General features: G+C 44.2%; 1 protein-coding gene across 1 annotated transcript in view; it reads left to right on the top strand.

The window, feature by feature from the left end:
• Positions 1-8763, top strand: part of LOC139155879 (coagulation factor XIII B chain-like) — a 46926-nt gene extending 38163 nt beyond the window's left edge. The window contains exon 9 of the mRNA XM_070731222.1: positions 8342-8763. The gene's annotated coding sequence lies outside the window, so the exon portion shown is untranslated. The remainder of the gene's footprint in view (positions 1-8341) is intronic.
• The last annotated feature ends 3240 nt before the right edge of the window (positions 8764-12003 follow it).

Raw genomic sequence — 12003 nt, 5'->3', positions numbered from 1 at the left:
CACACCTTACAGAGAACAGTGGTAGTGGTTGTTGTTTTTTTAGTTTGCTTGTTTTTTTCTAGAACAGAAAAGGCTTTATTGACAAAGAATGTTTATGAAACAATAACGGTGGCAAGAGACTAATATTTTTAAAACTAACAGTATTAATGATAATATTTCTATACTTTTTCTTCTTAAAAATGTCCTGAAGCACTTTATAATAATCATAATATTGTTCCACAAAAAACAGAGAAAAATGTATTAAAACCACACTCAATAGTAATAATATAATGATACTCATTCTGTTACTAGTCAGAGAGTACCTTTCTAAAGATTATAGGGATGATTTAATTAAAGTGATTCTTTAAAGAAGCTACATCCTATCACAGTCAGAGAAAGAGATTCAGTGCTTCAAAAGCAAGTTTCCAACTTTTATTGTTAATTTTCTGAACTAAAAGCTTAACATATAACACTTCATACAAGAACACATACTTTCCCAACTGAGGATTTGAACCTGACAATACAGGCAGAAGCATATAGATATGCTAGGAAAACAGTGGACTGTCCTTGCACCATGTACACAGGCTTCATGGATTTGCCCAAAATCCAACCTGTTCAGAGGCTGGTTTCTGCTGATTTGGACCGGTTCTATAGAACAGGTAGCAGGAATTTTGCCCCGTTTGCTGAACTGGCAGTGATGGCCGGCTAGAGATGCCCCAGAACTGGCTATCTCATTGGTTTTTTGTTTCTGCGCATGTACAGAAGGTGGGTTTTTGATGCATGCTTGTACCAATGCGCATGCATGCACCAATGCATCACGGGAGGAAGTGAACCAGCAGTGAGGTAACTCAGGAACCACCCCAATCCTGTTGTTTAGTTTCTAGCGATTGATCCTTCCTGTGAGAACGAACAAGAAATGACAAGCAGAGATGATTCTTGCAAATTGGACAGTGACAGGTTGGAGACAATGCTGTGTATGCATACTCTAAGCCAGGCCTATCAAACTGGCAGCCCAAGGGCTGGATGCATCATATGCAGGCCAAACAGAACTCAGCTCTGCAAAAAATATTGTAATACATCTCAATGTGTCACATGATATGATTAAGTTTGACGCCCATGCTCTAAATCAGAGTTCTTTGAACTTGGCAATTCTAAGACTTGTGGATGTCAACTCCCAGAATTCTCCAACCAGCTGGCTGGTTGGTTGGAGGGTCTCTTCACTTCAAGAGAAACAGAAAATGTTGATGAGCTTATAGGAACACATGCCGTGTTATTTGCCAACACCTGTGCAGATCTACTTTTTAAAACGATTGCAACAATAGGAGTAGAAACATGTTGAATAACTTTGATTTGAGAAGTGAAAGGAATTTAATTGTAATGCAGGGCATAAGCCTAAACACTGAAAAAGGTTGAAGGCAAATGTCTTCAGAAATGAAATGAATTTAACTACTATTTAAATAATGTTAAAATCTATTTTTCTCCAATGCACTGCTGCGGAGAATCCAACATGGGTAATACTTCAGCCTTATTGGCAGGGACTGAGTTAAAATTAGCGTAATAAATAGGTCCCTTCTAGTGCCTACCCCAGTAGGTCAGTCTTAAAAACTCAGTTGTAGTGAAGGGACTAGAGTTCTGCCTTTTCCTCACAGGAAAATAAGAATAAGAATAAGAATGAATAAGAATAAGAATAAGAATAAGAATAAGAATAGGAATAGGAATAGGAATAAGAATAAGAATAAGAATAGTGTTAATAATAAGAATAGTAATGTATAACTCTTTTCTCCTTTCCTTGTTTTAGATGAAGAAATCTAAGGAGGGAGATTCGGGCCTCTGCCCTCCATGTGCAAGGCTTGCAATGTGACTACCCCTCAGGGGCCCTGCTCTCCGAGAGCATTGCCCAGGGGATAGGGAATTCCTAGGCTGGGTCCCTGACCTCCAAGGTCATACCCCTCCCCACAGCCTAGAGACAAGAACACTTGGGGGCAATCTGGAGTTACACCCCCCCACACACACACCGAGGGCTTCGTAACTGGCTTGCCTGCCTGGTTGCAACTGTCCGGAGGAGCAAATGAGGCCCAATTAGACAGGGGAGAGAGTGGGGAGGAGCGTCCCTGAGGCACGCCTGCCGATTCCCAGCTGATGAGGGGAACATCTGTTCGTCTCAGCACCGATTGAAGAGACAGATGCCATCTTGGAAAGGGTGGGGCTGTTGCTGAGGAGCGCGCCGCCATTTTGGGCATGCCTGAGCCCGATCGAGCTGCCTAACAGCTGACAGGTGCGGCAATAGCACCACACCCATCATTAGGAACCCCAGAGCCTGGCGCATGCCATTTTGATGCGCGGGGGGAGCAAGCTGGCAGTGATGCTGGCAGCGTCATAAGGACATCTCCCTGCCTCCCCTATTGCTAAGAAGGGCATGGCAGAGGCAAACAGTGATAGCCAATGAACATTGAGGATTAGTTGTTAGGGGTGTCCAGATCAAACATACACACCCATTTTATGGTACATTCCATTTACCTCAGAGTGGTATACAGATCTCCTGGCTATTCACTTGCACTGAACCTAGCACATTGCTTTATTGTTGATTACATATTTCTCTCATGAAGAGACATAACTGTAAGTAAGAACATTTGAACATCCCTCAGAGACATCCTCTGGCACTGGTCCAAATACCCCTGGGGTTCCCAAATCTCAAGACAAGGGAAACTCTTCAAAAACAAAGAATAAGAGCTCTCAATCCTCTACTGTCCTAAAGGATGCAGAGCGCCGCATTAAGGCCTTGGAAGCTCAATTGGAAGCTGCCAAGAAGCAGGCTTCAGTTCAATTACCTCAGCCTCAGGCCTCTATAACTTACCCAACTCTGGCTCCTCTTCCTTATACATCCCCAAGGACAATTCCAGAGTTGGTACCCTCTGCAGAGATTTATCACCGAATCAAGCGGGTATTCCAACTGACACTATGGCCAGACCTGAAATACCCATGCCCATCATACAACCATGGTCAAAGCTGAGCCAAGGGCTTCAAGGTTTTTAATACGCCACGTTCGCAGCATCTGCGTCTGGATTACATGTGCCTCAAGACCCCTGGCAGTCAATGCCACCAGCATTGCAGGACATGATGGCAAATGGTTATTCACAAGGGATGGCTGCAGGGGCTCAGCAAACAGTGGGCCATGTCTTTGGCAGATCATCTTGAAGGGACCTTTGGGCCGCTTCAATGCCAACACCATCTGTACAGGATTCCTTTGATGAGGAAGGGGACCCTGACAGTGAACAAGAGATAGAGCTGTCAGAGAATGAGGCTGTTCCATTGGAGCAACCAGCTTCCAGTGCACTTTTTAAACCGGCCTTATTCGAGACAAGATAATAACTGATATTGGAAGGAGCAAGGCTTCACAGGCATAAGCCGGGCTGCAACCTGAGGCCCGGTTGTTTTCTGAACCACAAAAGGAGTCAAGCCACATCACTTCTTTACAGCTTTTTATGGCCACTGTGAAACGTCCGTGGCAGCATCCAGTTGCCGCACAAGGTCCATCATCATTGGAGCAAATATTTTACACGTTTGATCCAGAAATTGAGGACTTGCTGAACTTTCCGTAGCAAGTTTGGGATCTAATGCCATTGTCCCATCAGACTTAGCTGATGGTTTAAAACCAGAGGATTAGAGGGCAGAAAACCTCATATGTAAAACACACCGAATGGCTTCTTGGGCCTTGAGGTCATTGTCTGCGCATTCCTTTTTTAACACTGTGGTTACAAGACATGCAGGCCAAACTGGGCCCAGAAAAGGGGAGACTCAGGGAAGATATCAGTAAATTGATCGTGGCTTCTGAGTTCTCAGCGGATGCAACCCTCAATGCCGCAAAGTTTGCTTTCAGAGCCATGGCCACCACATTATCATCCCGTCGGCTTCTATGGCTGCGTATCTGGCAAGCTGACACAAAATCCAAGTGGCAATTGGCATCTGCCCCCCTTCAAGGCACTAAACTATCCAGGGAATCTTTAGATTCAGTCCTCATTGAGGACAAGGACAAACGTAAGGTCCTGCCTAGGTCATCCAGATGTCCGGACAGATGCCAAGCTCCCTATTTTCGATGCCAGCCATTTTGCCATGATTCCTCCTTGGTGGCATCTCCGGCCTCTAGGGTATATATGCAGGGAGGATATGGTGGAGGAGCCTTCCGGTCTTACAGGGTTGGATACAACAATCGTTCCAGACAATTTAACCAGTCTAGGAAACCTTTCAGGAGGTCCAATCAAAAAGGATTCCGGAAGTCAAAGTGATTCGACAAAACTAATTCCCATAGGTGGCCGCCTGCAATCTTTCACCGCCTCTTGGGAATGTACCTCATCAGACACCTGGACGTGCAATACCGTGTCTCAAGGACTTCCCATAAACTTCCTAGGTACACCTCCACGCTGTTTCCTCCAGTGTCCTTTGACCCCAAGGCTTTGGGGGGGCCACCGGTTGATACTCAATCTGAAACAGCTGAACATCCATGTAAAGTATCAACGATTCAAAATGCACTCCTTGCAGACCATTTTGGCTTCGATCAGGCGCAGGGACTGGCTTACGTCTCTCAACCTCAAAGAGGCTGTCCCGGTACATCCGTATCTCAGATTTTGCTTGGAAGAACAACATTTCCAATATTGTGCAATGTCATTCAGCCTGTCATCTGTGCCAAGAACCTTCACTAAGTTGCTGGATGTACTGACTGCCAATCTGAGAACTTGTTCAATACGCCTCATGGCGTATTTGGACGATGTACTTATTCTATCCAAATCCCCAGAGCAGGCCCAGAGAGATCTCTCCCTCACGATCAAGGTGTTACAGTCACACAGGTTTACGGTGAACATTCCCAAGAGTCACCTGGTCCCAACCACGTGTCTTCAGCATCTGGGCACAGTGATAGATACCCAGGCAGGCAAGGTGTATCTAGCCGAAGGCTGCAGGGAGAAGATCAGGAATATGGTGAGGAATCTTCAATGCAACCAGCAAGTGTCTCTAGCATTCCTTTCTCAATTGCTGGGGACATTCGTCTCTTGTATAAACATTGTGCCCTGGGCCCGTCTCCATACCAGACCATTGCAGTGGTTCCTTTTGCCATTCCAGAAACAACTCTACTCAACTCATTACACCGATGGGGAAGGTCAGACATTCCCTCAAGTGGTGGAGTTCAGCAGTGGTACTTCAGGGCTCTCCCTTTTTGAGGCAACAGGAGATCATCATCATCACGGATGCGAGCCTACGTGGTTGGGGTGCCAACTCAAACCCACAGGTAGCCCAAAGCCTGTGGACCACCAAGAACCTCACAGGCATGAATATCAATTTCCTGGAGCTAAGAGCAGTGTTCCTGGCACTACAAACATTCCGGAACCAGGTGCGGGGAGAACATGTATTCATCCTGACGGACAATGTGGCTACACGATCTCACATAAACCATCAGGGTGGGATGAGATCCAGCAGGTTGATGCAACAAGCAGAAGCCCTGATCACCTGGGCAGAAGCAAACCTACTTTCTCTCCACGCCAAACGTATCTCTGAGGTTTCCAACATCCAAAAAGATTGGTTGAACAGGTCAATGCTCCATCCATCAGAGTGGCTTCTCAATACAGCGATATTCCAGGACATCACTCACAGGTTCGGTACACCATTGATAGACTTGTTCATGACAAACCTGAACACGCAGCTCCCACTCTATTTCTCCCGTTTTCCATCACCAGGAGTGGAGGACACCAATGCTCTACGAGTTTGCTGGCTGGAAGGTCTTTTGTATGCCTTCCCTCCCACATGCCTGATTCCGAAGGTAATCAAAAAATTGATCTAGGAAAGAACGGAGGTCATCTTGGTGGCCCCCTATTGGCCTCGGTGCCCTTGGTTCGGGGAACTCATGGACTTGACCGTCTCCTCCCTATGGCGTATCCTGAGCCATCAGGTCTCCCTCAACCAGGGGTCTGTGTTACATCTGGACCCCCATTGGTTGAACCTAGCTATCTGGCATTTGAGGGGGATCGCATGAGGCAGGCTGCTATTCCAGACATGGTAATCTCTACAATTCAGGCTGCATGTCGTCCATCCACCACCAGAATTTATCAGACCACTTGGACGGCCTATTGTAAATTCTGTAACACCATACAAGCAGATCCACGCTCTCCATCTATAGTGAATCTTCTGTCTTTCCTGCAAACCAGTCGTGACAAAGGACTTTCTCCCAACACATTACGGATGCATGTAGCGGCTCTTTCTACCATACTCAAATAGGACCCATGGAGGTCTATGTCACAACACCCGTGGGTCAGAGACTTCCTTAGAGGGGCATCCAACCTTTTCCCACCAGTGCAACACAGGTATCCCACATGGGATCTTCCACTGGTGTACAGGCACTAATGGGACCCCCATTTGAGCCATTAAGACACATTCCTCTGAGACTCATTACATTTAAGACAGCCTTCTTTGTGGCCATTATGTCTGCCAGGAGGGTGTCCAAGCTGTCGGTATTGTCTGTTCATCTATATCTCTGTATCTTTCAACTAGACAGAGTAGTGTTACATCTGGATCTAGCCTTTCTGCCTAAGGTCAACTCTGTTTTCCATCGATTCCAAGATCTGATCCTTCCGGACTTTTGCGCGCATGGTTTCCAACTGCTGGAGCTACTCTGGCATAAACTCAATGTCAGACGAGCTCTAAAGATCTACATATGCAGGACTGCACATTTACGCAGAACTGAAGCCCTTTTCATTTCATTTCTACCATCATTCATGGGGGCTAAAGTATCACCTCAAACAATTAGTAGATGGGTGAGGGCCTGCATAACCATAGTGTATGAGACTCAATCCCTGCCTGTCCCATCTGGAATCACAGCTCACTCCAAGAGGAGTGCAGCGACATCTGCAGCATGGGTTACGCAGGCCTCTCTAGAGGACATTTGCCGGGCGGCTACCTGGGCCGTCTCGGATACCTTCATCAAACATTAACGACTGGACTTGTTTAGGTCCGCAGAAGCTGCTTTTGGTCGAAGAGTGCTGCAACGGGTGTGCAAAACTCATGCGCCCCTGGTCTAGCCTGTTCCCGCCCTATCTTCATAGCTTGGGTATATCCCATGTTGGACTCTGCTGCAGTGCATTGGAGAAGGACCGTTGAACTTACCTGAACAGTCTTCTCGATGCACTGCAAGGAGAGTCCAAACTCACCTGGCCATTTGGCCCAGGGGCTCAGTTTCTTGGTTGTTAAGTTGTTTAATAAAGAGTTATATGTGTTTTCACTACTCCTTCATTGTTTTTCTTTGACTGACCTACTAGGGTAGGCACTGGGCAGGACGTATTTATTATGCTAATTTTAATTCAGTCCCTGCCAATAAGGCTGAAGTATTACCCATGTTGGACTCTCCTTGCAGTGCATCGAGAAGACCATTCAGGTAGGTTTCCCAGAAATTGTCAGTGGTGATAATTATTCTCAATCATCTTAAACCAAGAAGTCTTATTCAGATAATGGAGAGACTAGATGAACTCACACAATTTTTATATTTTTATTGTTGTGAGCCGCCCCGAGTCTACGGAGAGGGGAGGCATACAAATCTAAATAACAATAACAATAACAATAACAATAACAATAACAATAACAATAACAATAACAATAACAATAACAATAACAATAACAATAACAATAACAATAACAATAACAATAACAATAACAATAACAATAACAATAACAATAACAATAACAATAACAATAACAATAACAATAACAATAACATATTTTAAGGGTATCCATGAGTTATAAATATTTAACAAACCCAAAGAGATTTCTCTACATAAAATGAAATTCTAAACCTGCAATTGTTCTATACTTGGAAAATCCTTAGGGATCCCATGATTTAAACCAGTTTCCTTTCATTCAGAACAACAGAGGGAAAGGGTCTGCTCTGTGGAAAAGTAAATTTGGATTCAGTGAAATTTTCCTACTCATCTTAAATGTTATGCTTCAGGTCCACTCTACCTGCAAGAATTTAGATCCTAAAATATATTTTAAAAATTCATGATTAGTCATAATATATCTAAAATACTTAAACTTTTATTGTTAGTGATTTAGTTAGTGTTAGTAAAATAGTGATTTTTATAGAAGAAGAAAAGAATAATTGCTTAATGGCAGTGTGCTGTACAATCTACTCTAGAACAAGTCTCCATTTTGGCCACTTGATTTAATGCACAGAGATAATCATGTCTGATATTTCATCCATATTGCCTATGGGTGAAATCAGTTTAACATTGTAAAATTATCTAGGATGCATTCTGCTGCAGAGGAAGAGAGATGTAAGAAATAGTTATTTAAAATATAACTTTTAAATTCACATTTTATTTTATAGGTCGCACACAATGAATGATTTTCTTTCATGACCCTACATGAAACTTCACTGTGTTTACTCTGGAAAATACACAAATTCTGGATTGTCTGTAACTATTCACAATGGATCTTGAAGATTAAAACCTATTTTCTAAAAGCTACATTTTATTTCTTAGTATTATTGATAATTTTGATAAAATGATAATGCAGTTTTCAACAAATATATAAGCCATCTTTAAGTATTATAATATGTGATATACAGTTTTCAAAATGTAGCAGAATACATTAATTTAACCTTAATGTATAAATTTTTAGCCTAAACATTTGATTAATGAGAATTACCAATCATCCCTTCTTTAAACAGTGACAATAGAACATTGAAAACAATGTTTTAGAATGAAGAAGTGTTGAGTTTATTAAATGAATAAAATTCAGCTATAAAAATGATTTTCATTTTTATTTTCTAAAAATATGTAAATTCTCACAGACGTCAGCTAAAATGAATAGATGTCCTGATGCTGATTGAGCTCAATGCGTTCATACTTGAAGACTTCCAAGGTCCCTTCCAACTCTGTTATTCTAAGGCTTATGCCTACAAAACTCTTTTACAACGATTTTATTCACAAGGAGCATTCACTGTCATGTGTGTTGATTTAAATGTATATAAATATAAAGGTTTCCGTGTCAGTCATGTCTGACTCACGGAACACCATGCTCATCTCTGTTTCTTGGCTGAGGGGGACAGCATTGTCCAAAGACAATTTCTATGGTTGTGTGGCCAGCATGGGTACTATAGGCCAAAAGAAATACTATTACCTTTCCATCAAAGTACCTATTAATCTACTAACATTTGCATGCTTTTGAACTTCAGCTTCAACCACAACAACACAAGAGCACACAACAGATTCAAACTTAATATTAACCGCTCCAAACGTGACTCTAAAAAATATGACTTTAGCAATCGAGTTGTTGAAGTGTAAAACTCATTACCTGACTCCATAGTGTCAACCCCTAACCCCCAAAACTTTACCCTCAGACTATCCATGATCGACCTCTCCAGGTACCTAAGAGGCCAGTAAGGGGCATGCATAAGTGCACTTGTGTGCCTTCTGTTAAATCCAGAAGTTTCTGTAACTAGGAAAAATAGTTAAGAAGTTGTTGTTAAGCAACAGACAGGACTGTTTACTTGCCTCTGATTGGCCGCTGGGCTTTGGCGCCAAACTGAAGGAGCTGTCAGGCGTCGCTTGTTGCCGGGCGAAAGTTTTTCCTGTGCTACCGGGCTTACGCGCCTCCTGTCAGATTCATTCGGGAGTGAAAGTAAGTCGCGGCTGTTTTGTTTCCCTGTTGAGAATAAAGCGTTTTAACTCAGAGCCGTTTACTCGGATTATTTCATTGGCGACAAGGGTCTTGAGGACAGATTTTTCTCATTAAATCATTATGTCTACCCCGTCAATCATACAGCCGCCAGAGCTTTTTGACCCTGAACGGTCAACCTGGACTGCCTATATGGCGAAATTTGAAATTTTTCTTGAAGCAGCCGGCATGCAAGATGCCGCTGACAGCCGCAAAAGGGCTTTATTCCTTAACTATTGCGGCACTCAAATTTTTGAGCTGGCGGGCACCCTGACAGACCCGGAGCCTGCCAATTCGGTCTCTTGGCAAATTCTAAAAGAGAAGTTAGCCACTCATTTCAAACCCACTAAGCCCGCTAGGGTTTACCGGCACCAATTTTCCCGCACGGCCCAAGCCGAAGGGGAAACAATTAATCAGTTCGCAACTCGCCTCAGAACGATATTGGCAAAATGTCAATTTGAAAACCCTGAGGCTAGATTGACAGATGCCATTATCTTCGGCATGAAGAATGTCTCCATCCGTAATAAGCTGTTAGCGACTGAGGATTCTACTCTGCAAGACGTGATCAAAGCTGCTCAGACAGCTGAAGTGGCCGAATCTGCTGCCGCTGAATTGAAATCAAATGACAAGCTGTCAACTGTCTGCAAACTCACTGCACATCCTCGCGCACAAGTCAACTCGTGTTTAGATTACTACACCTCTGATTTTGATGCCCAGGACGACGACTGCTGCCTGATTCGAGGACCCCCTCCCCGGCAACTCCGCCAAAACTTCCCTGCTTGTGCTGGCTGCCGAGGTCAACATCCACGCTCCAGATGTCCCTTCAAGGACGCCTTCTGCCACCGCTGTGACAAACGGGGCCACATTGCTGCTGTATGCCGTGCCTCTCTGCCTGATGACAACTCAGGGAACCAAGACCTGCTGCCAACTTTCCCTACCCAGCGTTCCTACCGCCCATTCCGGCAACAGGGACGGGGAAACCGGAGACCGTGGTACAACCGAGGTAACCTTGCAAGCCCTGCTTCTGCAACTACTCCTTCTCCCCTTAATAAAATTATTGTCCCTCTTTTGTTAAATCAACATCCCTGCCACATGGAGCTAGATACGGGCTCCAAATATACTCTGATGCCATGGCACAAACTAAGACTTTATTTACCTGACTTGTCTCGAGACTCTTTGCTGCCATCGGATATTGTTATCAAAGACTTTCAGGGACACCCAATTAGTGTGTTGGGTACTACTAGCGTCCCTATCACCTTTAAAAATGTGCAACATAGGTTGCCTCTATTAATCGTTGACGGGGCAAATCATTCTTTGTTGGATTTAAATTGGATGGCTCCCTTAGGATTAGCCATCACCGGTGTTCACAAAATTTTTGCACCCAACACACCTGATTTTGTGCAAGAGTTTCCAGATGTCTTTAAACCAGGTTTGGGAACATATAAGGGACCCCCAATCTCCTTCTCCTTAGACCCAGCCATTCCCCCCTTGAGATTGAAACCTCGGAGGGTACCTCTGCCTTTGCTTGACAAATTAGATGCCCAATTGGACAAACTCCAATCTCAAGGCATTTTGGTTCCTATTGAGCACGCTCCATGGGAGACACCTATTGTAACCCCCCTTAAACCAGATGGATCTCTGCGTGTGTGTGCTGATTACAAATCCACTTTGAATAAGGCATTGCAGCACAACTCTTATCCAATTCCAGTTGTGCAGCACTTGCTGCACACTTTAGGGTCTGGGAAGGTCTTTGCGAGGCTGGACCTTGCCCAGGCATACCAGCAGCTTCCCGTTGATGAAGTCACTTCTTTAGCCCAGACAATAGTTACCCACAGAGGCGCCTTCAAATGCACACGCCTGCAATTTGGCATTAGTGTAGCCCCCGGTATTTTCCAGAGACTAATGGAACGCTTACTATGGGGGCTTAAGGGGGTAATCCCTTACTTCGATGATATTTTAATTTGTGGGGACACAAGGGACCAATTACACTCTAGAATCCGACAGGTGTTGACCAGGTTACAAGCTAAAGGGCTAAGGCTTAAGCCTGACAAGTGTGTATGGGGAACTCCGTCTGTAGATTTCCTAGGCTTCAAAATAGATGCAGCAGGAATTCACCCCACTGATGACAAGATTAGGGCCATTAGAGACGCACCTGCCCCCACCTGTAAAACAGAGCTACAAGCCTTTTTGGGGTTATTGAATTTTTACTCGGTTTTCCTGAAGCATAAAGCCTCTGCAGCTGAGCCGCTTCATAGACTTCTCCACAAGGGGGCGCAATGGCAATGGGGAGATACAGAACAGGCATCTTTCACTGCTGTCAAACAACTCCTA

This window comes from Erythrolamprus reginae, unplaced genomic scaffold, assembly GCF_031021105.1.
Source record: "Erythrolamprus reginae isolate rEryReg1 unplaced genomic scaffold, rEryReg1.hap1 H_8, whole genome shotgun sequence".
In the NCBI taxonomy this organism is placed as follows: domain Eukaryota; kingdom Metazoa; phylum Chordata; class Lepidosauria; order Squamata; family Dipsadidae; genus Erythrolamprus; species Erythrolamprus reginae.
Note: the sequence above shows the minus strand (reverse complement) of the source record. Positions and strands in the feature narration are given on the sequence as shown.